At 28.6% G+C, this 11,297-nt stretch overlaps 1 protein-coding gene across 1 annotated transcript in view; it reads left to right on the top strand.

Moving 5' to 3' along the window:
- LOC132938690 (sodium-independent sulfate anion transporter-like) overlaps window positions 1-11,297 on the top strand; it is a 51,985-nt gene that overhangs the window by 9,420 nt on the left and 31,268 nt on the right. The window lies entirely within an intron of this gene.

The raw sequence follows: 11,297 nt of genomic DNA, 5'->3' as shown, positions 1-11,297 counted from the left end.
TTCAGGCTTAAGTCCAAATTGATTGGTTGTAAGATATGTCCACAATTTGGCTTATTCTCGATTAAATAGAACCATTTGTTTTGCATTTATTTGCATATTTTGAACATCATGTATAATTATAATCGTATATTTTATCAATTTTTGAGAATCTAGTTAATTCTGTTGATTTTTTAAACTTAAATTTTTAAATTATTATAATATTGTTAATTATAAATGGTATTTATTTAATAAACGTATAATTATTTTGTTATTTCTCAAATCGTTGTAAATATACTACCTGCCTAATCTTATCTTAGTCGGACGATCGGTAGAATTACCGTTTCGTGTAGTACAACATTTTAATACAAGTAAGCATACAAAAAATATTAATTTAAAAGCTAGTTAACACTTAACAGTCGTTCATCAAAAATACATGGTAAAACCAAAATAAACAATACAATTTTCTGCTAGATTTGTGTTAATCAATGTTAGAATCTGATATAGCCGTATAGGTACATTTATGTAAGTTAAATCATCCATCGTTTAAGAATTTTTTTTGAAAAATATAAAATAATGTGTCCCTGACCTGTCTACAATTCGCAACAATCATGTTTCTACAGTTTATGAAAATACTATTTCTTGTAATCGTTTGGAAATTGTCAATGGGCTGATTTGGGTTTCAATCGATGAGACAACGCGCGGAGGTTGATGGTCGATATATTTGTGACATCTTTGTTTGTCTTCTCCACGAAGACAATTATTATTCTAAACCGTATCTATAATGTGTGAAGAACTCGAAAGATGTAATTCCCAAACTATTAGTAAAATATTAAAAAAATGGTTTTTGCATATTTTAGTAAATACAATGTTTTATTGCATCTAAATTCTAGCCCTAGTCATAAGTCATCATAGACTCATAAGCTCATAATTAATATTTAACGTATAAATATAACAGCGGGGAATTGGACCAATATCATATTATTTTGTCTGCCACCCCTTCTCCTTGGCCAGTGCCGCTCCACGTCGCTCGTTTAAACTGAAATACTTATAACCAATGTTTTCAAAAACATTGTTGTGCAATGACTTCTAACATGATGTACCCATATATATATGAAAAAATAAAACATCACAAAAACGTTAATATTTTTCGAGACAATGAGAGTGCTTACATTTCAAATAATCATCCTGATTAATATAATCTGTGTGTGTGCTGTTTGTGTGCACACTGTATACCGTACGAGTATTATAACAATAATATAATATTGTGAGCGGACCTTGAGTCACAACCATAGTACTATTATACGTCTATACGTGGCGAGGCAGAGATCACCGGTTTCTTACCTTATTTTCGGCTGAAATTCTCGACACGCGCACACACCACGCGGGGTCCTATCGTCGACGAATTTTTTTCCCGCACAAGTCACAGCTTGTTTCGTCCGTCGACGTTTTCGCCAGTCACAAGGGTGTGCCGTAAAATTGAAAAAAAATTCCGACCTCACACCGTTTTTATATTGTTTTCGGCTTACCGTGCGATTGATGTGAAAAATTTGTCGTACGACACGACCGCGTGACTATATATTATTATCATTTTTTTACGGTGGCGAATCGTAATGAACGTCTATATTAATATGATGAGTTGCGTTTTTTACACCGTGGAATATCCTCGCCAATTCTCGCGTATATCTGCTTTAACCGCGGACAATATAACAGCAGTAGGCATGCGATCATCCAATGCGAAATATTGAAATATAGCTGTATAGGTATAAAATAATAATATATAAGCATAACGAAAGTTCACAAACGGACAAATCCATGTTTACGAATAATTCGGTTACTATTCGAGAAGTACACATAAATTAATTATTTTCTTTATCGTAGGCATTACCGGATTAAACGACTTGAAAAAACGGAGTCGTCATCTATACTGATTGTTGCACATTGACCTTTCCGCAGTTTCAGACTTTCAGTATTATAAAGATTCGTTTGACATAATTTTTTGATAAAACGCCGAGTTATAATACTATATTTTAACGATCCCCTCGCGAAAATCCCGTCCATATACGCCATCCATACTGCAGCTGCAGTCACCTGCATTTATTTCAACTATATAATAAGCCTCGCAAGTTTCGGCGGTTCAAGTGATATTCATTTACAACGTGATTGATATATGCGTAGACATATTATATTATGGTTGAAATACGTGTCGTATACATTAATGAAACGTGTAAATAATACGATTGAACCCGCTCGACCATTGTCATAACTCATTAGCATAACTATATATCTATGCCGGGCGGGTCATTACTTTTCCAATTTTTGCGCACGTTTCGCAAGTAAGTAGTCGATTCGTGTCCGTTTGACGCGTATCTAAAACAACAAAACGCGGTATAAAAGTAATACCGAGTCATTCATTTACATAAGACACTCATTATTTCAAAAAGTATTAATTAATGTTATTGAAAATATTTTTTTACGGTTTCAAGTCGTAACAAAACATTACAAACAGCGTTTTTCCCTTTTTGAATCACAACATATTATACAGTTTTTATTTCATTTATCTGAGAATTTCGGTGCATAAAAATCGAATTTAGGATGATTTTATGAGTTATTACCATTTCTTATAAGTAGGTATTTTAAGTTTTGATGAGTAGAGTGATACGCGGTTATCCCGCAAAATGTTGTTCCACTACTCCGCTCATCAACACTTTATAAATACTTATTCCTCACAAACTACTTGTCCTAAATTCGATTTTTATGTATCGAAAAAAAATTAAAAATTAAAAAATTCTGCTTTGGGAATATGAAATTAAAATTGTATGTTTTCATGATAAAAAGTAAAAACATAAAAATTGTTGAGGTTAAATATATTGAAATCTATACTTACCTAAATTTTTTTTAAAATGTGTTTTTAACTACTAGATACCATGTAAATTTTTATTTTTTCAAAAATAATGAGAGATCAATGGTAAAATAATGACCTGTTGTATTTAACATTTCAGGCACGCAATTATATAAAAAATTTAAAAGTGTCAACGTTTAAAAAATAAATAACCAACTATGCTATATGAAATATAGTAAGCCTATTATTTTATTAAAAAACCTATACTACTGTTAGTTACGATGACAAGTGCACGCGGAAATGAAATTGACATCAATTATATCATGAAGGTAAACAGAATACAATTATACTCAATGTTAAATGATTCCGCAAATGCGAAACACATAAAATCTATACAATTTTTATGTATCATCGTCGAGTCGTGTGTAACCCATCCATTAAATAACCATGGACACAAAATATAACAGGCTTGAACACGAATCCGGATTGAGGAACTTATTACTTTAATTATTTTTGCTTATAAATTAAAATTATAATCTAAAAGGATTATTCGATTTAACGGTTTTATTATTCACAGGGAACAAACACGTGATTTTATAATATAGTCAAGTTCTCGCATTCGATCAATGTGTTTTTTTGATTTTAAAGTATGACGTGCAATGTGCATATTATATACTTAAATTGTATATTATGCTATGCACATTTTATTTCAGAAAGACAATTTTGTATCTGCATATAATTATACTTTATGACACGTGATCAATTTTCGCGTGCTGAACATAAACATTGCCTATTTAAAAAATGTATGTTAATATATTATCATATATTATCATATATTATGCACGTCTCTAGACAATATTATGTATGTCGTTTCTCAAGGTCACGAACGATTTTATTTGGAAAACAATAAATTTTTTACTGTTTGAAATCTATGAACTACGAACTATAAACATAATGAGTTCGAGTTAAAACATTTACTTTTAATTCATAAACTTATCTTAAGTGATTTAACCTTTTACTGCGGGAATTCATTTTAATGCAATATTTTTCTGCATAAAAACTTGTTAACTGTAAAATACATTGTTAGGAAATATTTTATTTCTAAATTAGTTCCTCACACAAAGAACTATTTTTTTGCTAACTTATTGTGATTTGACAAAAATAATAAATTATTATTATATGTTATCAAGTATTGCGATTATCAAACGTTTTATTATTTTAAATATTATATGATTATAACATTTAGTTTAAATATTATATGATTATAACATTTAGTTCGATAGAATTAAATGTAAACGTATAATATTTATTTAAACTTAATTTGAGTACACTGATCCATACGCTATGGTTCAAATAATCATTTATTTATTTCGTCAACATTACGCAGTTAATGCACATACAAACATATAGCTGTATACCTGTGGGGTAATTAATAAGACGTTATTCTGATTTTGACAGTACTATGGGAGCAACTGTTTATAAGATAAGTAAACTTTAGGAAGAGTTACGAAAAATAAAACTTTATGTGATATTATGTAAAATACTAATATTTTAATCTCGGAAAATTAAAAGTTTAGAGGGCTTAACAATGTAAGGCTGCGTATATTTTACGTTGGTGATATATCATTTTATTATCAATTCAGATAAATATGTTTGATACATAAAACAATGTACGTTTTGGCTTTTATTTAAAAATATATTGTAAAATCAATGGTACAACGTTGTTCGATCTATGCGCTACTTTATTTAAATATACATTAAACATATACCTACAACCAAAAATTATTATTCATTGTAATGTTTGTTTATATAATATTGTAATAATCATTGCATAGAAATGCTGAGTTATAGCAATTGTTTGTCTTCCTCATGAATATAACTAAACATATCTATAATCTTAAAGTCGGTAATTTTACACAGTTGAATAAATTGATATATAGGTATTCGTTAACTAAAATATCCAGCATGTAAAATAAGAGCATGTATATTCAGTTTATTGTAAGTTAATTTTTATTCATATTAAGTAATTAAAAAATGTACATTGTGATGTTGTTGATTCGGTATGATAGATAATTGTATTTATATAAGTGGGTGATAGGTTGAAAAACTTTGGCCCGTCATTCTCATCTCATTTAAAACTATTTGACCGATTTTTATAAAAATCAATTCAAATTGTTTTTGAGAAATCAGGAAAGTTTAGGGGAAGTCTGAACCATGTTCGAAAATATACCAAGTGCTAATCCAATTCACCACAGGTGAGTTGTCCAAATCGATTGTCGGTCGAATTGGTTCAAAAAGCGAGGTATACTATACACTGAGGTCGAATTGTCCGTGTACTGAGATAGGTACACTAAAACCAAAATATTGCCCCCCCCCCCCCCCCCTAGAAGATGAATCAAATACGCTACAGGTAGGAACTTAAATACGTACATTTTTTTACAGTGTAGGAACTTATACACATCTCATTTCTATATTCGTGTAGCAATTTACACATCTCATTTGTAGGAATTAACGTATGCAATTTTTTACCTCTCGTGGAGGAACTGTACCCCCCGGTCCATATTACATAGTCTGCTTAAGACAAATTAGTATACTATTCAGCGATTATCTCATGTTGGTGATGAGTATGAAATTAATACCTAACTAATGAGTGCAGATATCGTTTAAAATGTTTAAACCACCATGCATTATGACCTATAAAAAAAGCTTCTGAACCTATTATCAATTAGTTTTTATGGTATAGGGCTATCATTCATCCGATTTAAAATGCTTAGGTGCGCATTTTTAATTACTGTATTAAGAATAATATATGATTAATATTGTTGAATAAAATAATAATATTTCAAATGTATATTATAATAGCACCTAACCTGTATTAATGTTCTATGTGGCTTCCCTTGGTCATACAAACATCAAGTCAAAACTTAAATTCATTCCATGCACATCCGTTTGGATATTTTAGCTCCTCTGTTGTTGACGATAATATGGTAGTACGTACACAGTATTTTTAACATGTGCCTTAAAATAAGTATCTAGTCACACGGCGTAAGATCAGGTGACCTAGGGGCCAGGATGCCAGGTGAAAAGCATAGAACGATTCGTTTTGAATAATCCTGCATAAGTGTATAACAATAACTGTGTATGCATTTTTATAGTATATTTTGAGTGTATTATAGTTTCGTCTTCTTCATAGTATATCAATAATTTAACCCCTACTGATGAATAAATCCATAGCTATTTTGAAAATGTATTAATAAAATATAAATATTAAAAACGGTGATCTGCACCAGCGATGATGAAAACGATGATTAGAACACTAGTTAATGATGTGCTGGTTCTTACAGTTATATAGGTAGTAAATAGATATATCTATGTGTGTAAAATTTGACTCAAATTTCCATATTATTTTTTAAAATACTGTCTTATTTTGATATCATTTGAACCAATGAAAATATGATTGTTTTGGTTTTTAAAATTTGACCCTAAAATTGACTATACCTGTAAATTGGTGAAATTTACATGTACCTCAAACTGAGTTGATGATTAATTCAACACAATACTTGATCATTTAAATACCGTAATTGTTAACGACTAAAATAATTGTAACAATTATTGTATTCCGTGTAAGTATGAATAATATTAATCAATTTAACACAAAAAAGTGGGTAAGCGGATGTCGCTCTTTTGTGCAGTAGGTTACAAGTGGGTCACTGTAATGGATGGTGTTGAATTTGAATTAAAATATATATTATCATTATGTAAGAAAAACGATTCTAAACTAAAACGGTCAGTCAGCCTATGATATTACTAAGTATATTTGATGATATTATTGTGAATAAAGTAATTTATATATTTACCTATTTACGCGGAACATTGTTTTAAATTTGCAATCCTTAGCTATAAAAGTTGAACATTTTATACATTTTTAACTACAAAATAATTATTAAATTTTAAATTTGATAAATGTTGTCAAATTATACAATTTTCCCCAACGTTTTTAAAACTAATTTTTTATTTTTACCTCTTAAAAGTATCAACTAGATCAAATTTTCTAACAGAAACCACTTCCAAAGTTTAAAATCAAAGTATTTATTTGGTATCTTTTTGTGTTACAAGAAGATACAAAAAAAAAAATTACAAAATTAAAACACATCATCTAAAATCAATAAATACTAACCCCATCCATCATTCCGCTCAGAATATAAAGACAAAATGTTGGTTTCTTACTTCATCTGATTTTAAATGAAAACAACGTAAGCTTTTTTTCGTTTGAAAATAATATATAGGAAGGTAAAACCACAATGGAATTCCTTTAAGTATGGATTAAATATTATGGTGCATAAAATACTCGGTAGTTGAATGAAGTTATTATCAATGTTAATTGCATCATTGTTTCGAGATTAGATAAAAGTTCAAAAAATGTAATAATTGTATACTACCTATACTATAAAAGTGTATTAAAAATTTATAAAATGCCCCTATAAGCTGTAATAATAACGATACCATCACAAAAAAAAAAAGTATTAAAAGTAAAAATTATCCGTGCCTATCTCAACAAACTTAAATCATAATATTATTAGCGTTGTGCGGTGCCTACATCGATTTAGGTAGGCATAATTGAGTGCGTAAGCCATTTATTGTATGCAAATGTACGTCTGATACAAATAATTATTATGTACAAATAAAACCGTACGTAGACTTTAATAACTTATGTGTATTAAGTTTAAGTATCTGTAATAAAATAAGTTTGTTTATGTTTTTCGTCAATATTTGCACAATCTATTGTCACAATGTCACTTATTCTTGATAGCATATTATTATAATTTGTTATAAGCGATGCGTAGACACGTAATAATTATTAGAAATTAATTAGCGATAACATATTATAATCGTACATAACGTTTTAACAATTGAGGTATACAAGTACACGCGTGTGAACTGTTACAACAAAACATATCGATCGGGAATTAAGATTAAATTTTAATATTTCGCTATTTAAAGGCGAACATGAGTTGAACCAATAAAGTGATGAATAAAATTCTTCCACAGCCGAGTTAGGTTGAAACATAATATTAAAGAGAACAGCTAGCACACATAGTCTCAACTGGTTCCTGTTATACTCGATGAATGAGTATGATTTACAAAATATTGTCATCTTTCTTTTATCTTTCAATTATGATTTTCTACATTTTTAACTAGGTACCTATATAGGTACACTTAAATACCATATTTTAAAATACTTGAATATTTTTTATACCGTTATGTAGAACCATTCTGTGGATATGGAAACTTATGTTTTTCAACATAACTGTAAACTGTTACTCAAGAAAATTTATTTTGATAATTTAGATTCGTCTAAATAAATAGTTGAACGAATAGTTTCTGTGTAGTTAAACTTTATGTAGATATACCTACTAAGGCCAACATGTATTATAAGAGTCCTTAATCACTTACTCTTTAATAATGACTTTATATAAAATATTCAGACTTAGTATATTTAATTTAGTTAAGTGGGAAGGTACTATTATTATATCTACACAGATAATTTTTACAAACTATAAAATTGTAATACATTTATATTAATTATTATAATTTTCGATAGCCCCATATTATCTTCTAAACCTATTATAAAGGACTATTATCATTAATATATACAAGTTTTAATAACTCAAAAACTACTTTTGAATAGCAATATATAGATAATTGATATTTTCAAGAAATCAATTATTTTACAAAATACTGCAAAAACGGATGGTTCTCATTTCAAAAGTTTGCTTCACCGCTGACACTCCTTAAATGTCATACAAAATCCAAGTATGGTCTATACTTACAAATGTGAGCAAGCGGATGTCGCTCTGCTGTACAGTATGTTACAAGTGGGTCATTGTAATAGATGGTGTTAAATTTGAATTCAATTATATAATATCATTATATAAGAAAAATGATTCTGAGCGAAAACGGTCTATGGTATTACTAAGTATTAATTTGATGAAATGATTGTGAAAAAAGTAATTTATATATAATCTATTTACGAGGAAACTTGTTTTGAATTGTCAATCCTTAGCTATACAAGTTAAACATTTTATACATTTTTAACTACAAAATAATTATTTAATTTTAAATTTGATAAATTTTGTCAAAATCTGAACTTTAAATACTTATAAAAGAAAAATTGTGCCGATGTATTAATAATATTTTTTAAGTGCTATTGTAACAATATAGCAGGAGCCTTGCATTAAATTTTCACGCTTTTTTACCGAACAAATAAAATTTTATTGATATTTATAGAAAAAAAACTAAACAAATTGAAAACTGACTATGTTCGTAAACAGCCCAAAAAGAGACAAAATATTTTCAAAATTGTATGGTGTATAGAAAATGAAAATTTAAACATTCAGTGAAATTTCAAGTGCTCATAAAAATTTAATTTCATTTGATAGGAGACATTTTTTTTTTTTTGTAAGGGTAGACAATATTCTTATCAACTAAATAAACAAACAATACCTATAATTTAATTTTTATGTTGTTTTTCCCGGCGCTTTTGAAAATTATTGGGAGTTTTAATTTTTGACCTCCCGAATACAACTAGATTCACTTTCTCATTAAACAAGATACTGTTGAGGAAAATCGAAGAAGTTTTACTACCCCATACGGTGGTGACAGACACAAAAATTTAAAAATTTAAAATTAAAAAAAAAAAAACACATCATTGTAAAATCAATACATTTATCGCTCCGCTCAGAATCTAAAATTCCAATAATTAGATTTTGAATAAATGTATCATCTGAGGAAAAATAGGGTTGAGCATGGTTTTTGAATCACTCTGTATACATCTGAATGTCACGTGGGTAATTACTGGCTAACTTCACGATCAAATTAAACATGAAATGGACAATTTACTTGCTTATATTATGTAACATACGTTTAGTTAGAACGTGGCCCGATTTATATCGTCAAATATTTGTACTATAAAATAAACAATAGTTGTATTAGTTATGACTCGACAGCGAAAGTATATTTGACAGCGAAAGGACGTCACAATTCAGACTTAAAATAATCGCGAGAAAGGACACACAAAGAAATATGGTCAGGTATCTTTTAGTAAGTGAAAATAACAAAACAGTGTTGACTGTGCCGTATTGAATTGGCTAAAACTAAAACCGTAGAAAATCATAAATTGTATTTAAGACTATATAATATTATATATAGGTCCTACCTAACCTCTCGACGAGGAAAAAATACTGTTTGCCTAAGTAAAATTTGTCAATTTATCTAAGTACATAAAATTTATCAAAATATATTGTTGGTTTGAAACGAACAATATAGATAACTGATAATTAATATGATATCGACTGTTTAATTCAATATGTTCAAATTGACATAATGATAAATACATCCAAACATCACGTGAACAAAATAATAATTATTGACAAGCGTTTTATTTTTTATTTTGTTTTATTGAGAAGTATGTTCAATTTCTAAGGTAAATTTATTTTTATACTTACACGAGGAAGGAAATCCTATGGAATAGACCGATAGAATCCTACATTATTATTATTATTATTATTATTTTAATTTTTGTCTAATGTTAAGTATGTATTTACTGTTAGAATTCTCTACAGTGGCGGCGCGTCGAGTTTCCAGGAAGTGAATTAGATAAAAGTGTGGAGATTAAATGATTTGAATGTGTTAGTTATTTTGAGTTAACTACTATAATAGTAGTGTTTAATTGCTAACTGTCGTACTATTTTGATTTTTAAAACGTTGATGAGTGTGACGCCTATATAGTAGGGACAATGTACAAACTAAATTTTTTTTTTGAAACAGTGAAAAAAAGTGCACTATATTATGTAATTAAATATCGGTAAAACTAAACCATAATATATTATAACTATTGAATACTTCAGTATAACATCCATCTGAATGCAAGCCGAAAAATATAATGTTTTATCAACGATCATGATAGGCACCTTAATTTAGTGTTTAATGTTTATAATAATTTATTTATAGCGATTTATATGAATGTGGTGAATTTGGGTGGACACTATAAATCCATATAATATTGGAATAAGTATTCAATAATGATTATTAAAAAATATTATGTTTTAGAAATACGTCGACCAACGGTATTTATGCTTTACTAAATTGCAATTATTCCATACACGAAATTTACACCTCAAGCATCTGCAAGATTTCATGTTTACTTGAGTGTAATAACCGATGCACAAAAAAATAAATAGTTACACACACCTTTAGAGCTTAGAGTAATGTATACACTACCTAGTACACTACTGAATGCAAACTGCAGTTTCCATAATGTACAAAACTGACTATAGTGGCTACGGTGTTTGGAAAAAAAATAAAAACCACGAAGTTAAGGTTAACCGATGATTAAAGCTTATTAGCACTTATTATACCTATAATAAAATATAAAATTTCAATTTACATGATATACCTAGGTGTACACTGTACACTGAAC

The sequence above is a fragment of the Metopolophium dirhodum genome, chromosome 2, assembly GCF_019925205.1.
Source record: "Metopolophium dirhodum isolate CAU chromosome 2, ASM1992520v1, whole genome shotgun sequence".
In the NCBI taxonomy this organism is placed as follows: domain Eukaryota; kingdom Metazoa; phylum Arthropoda; class Insecta; order Hemiptera; family Aphididae; genus Metopolophium; species Metopolophium dirhodum.
Note: the sequence above shows the minus strand (reverse complement) of the source record. Positions and strands in the feature narration are given on the sequence as shown.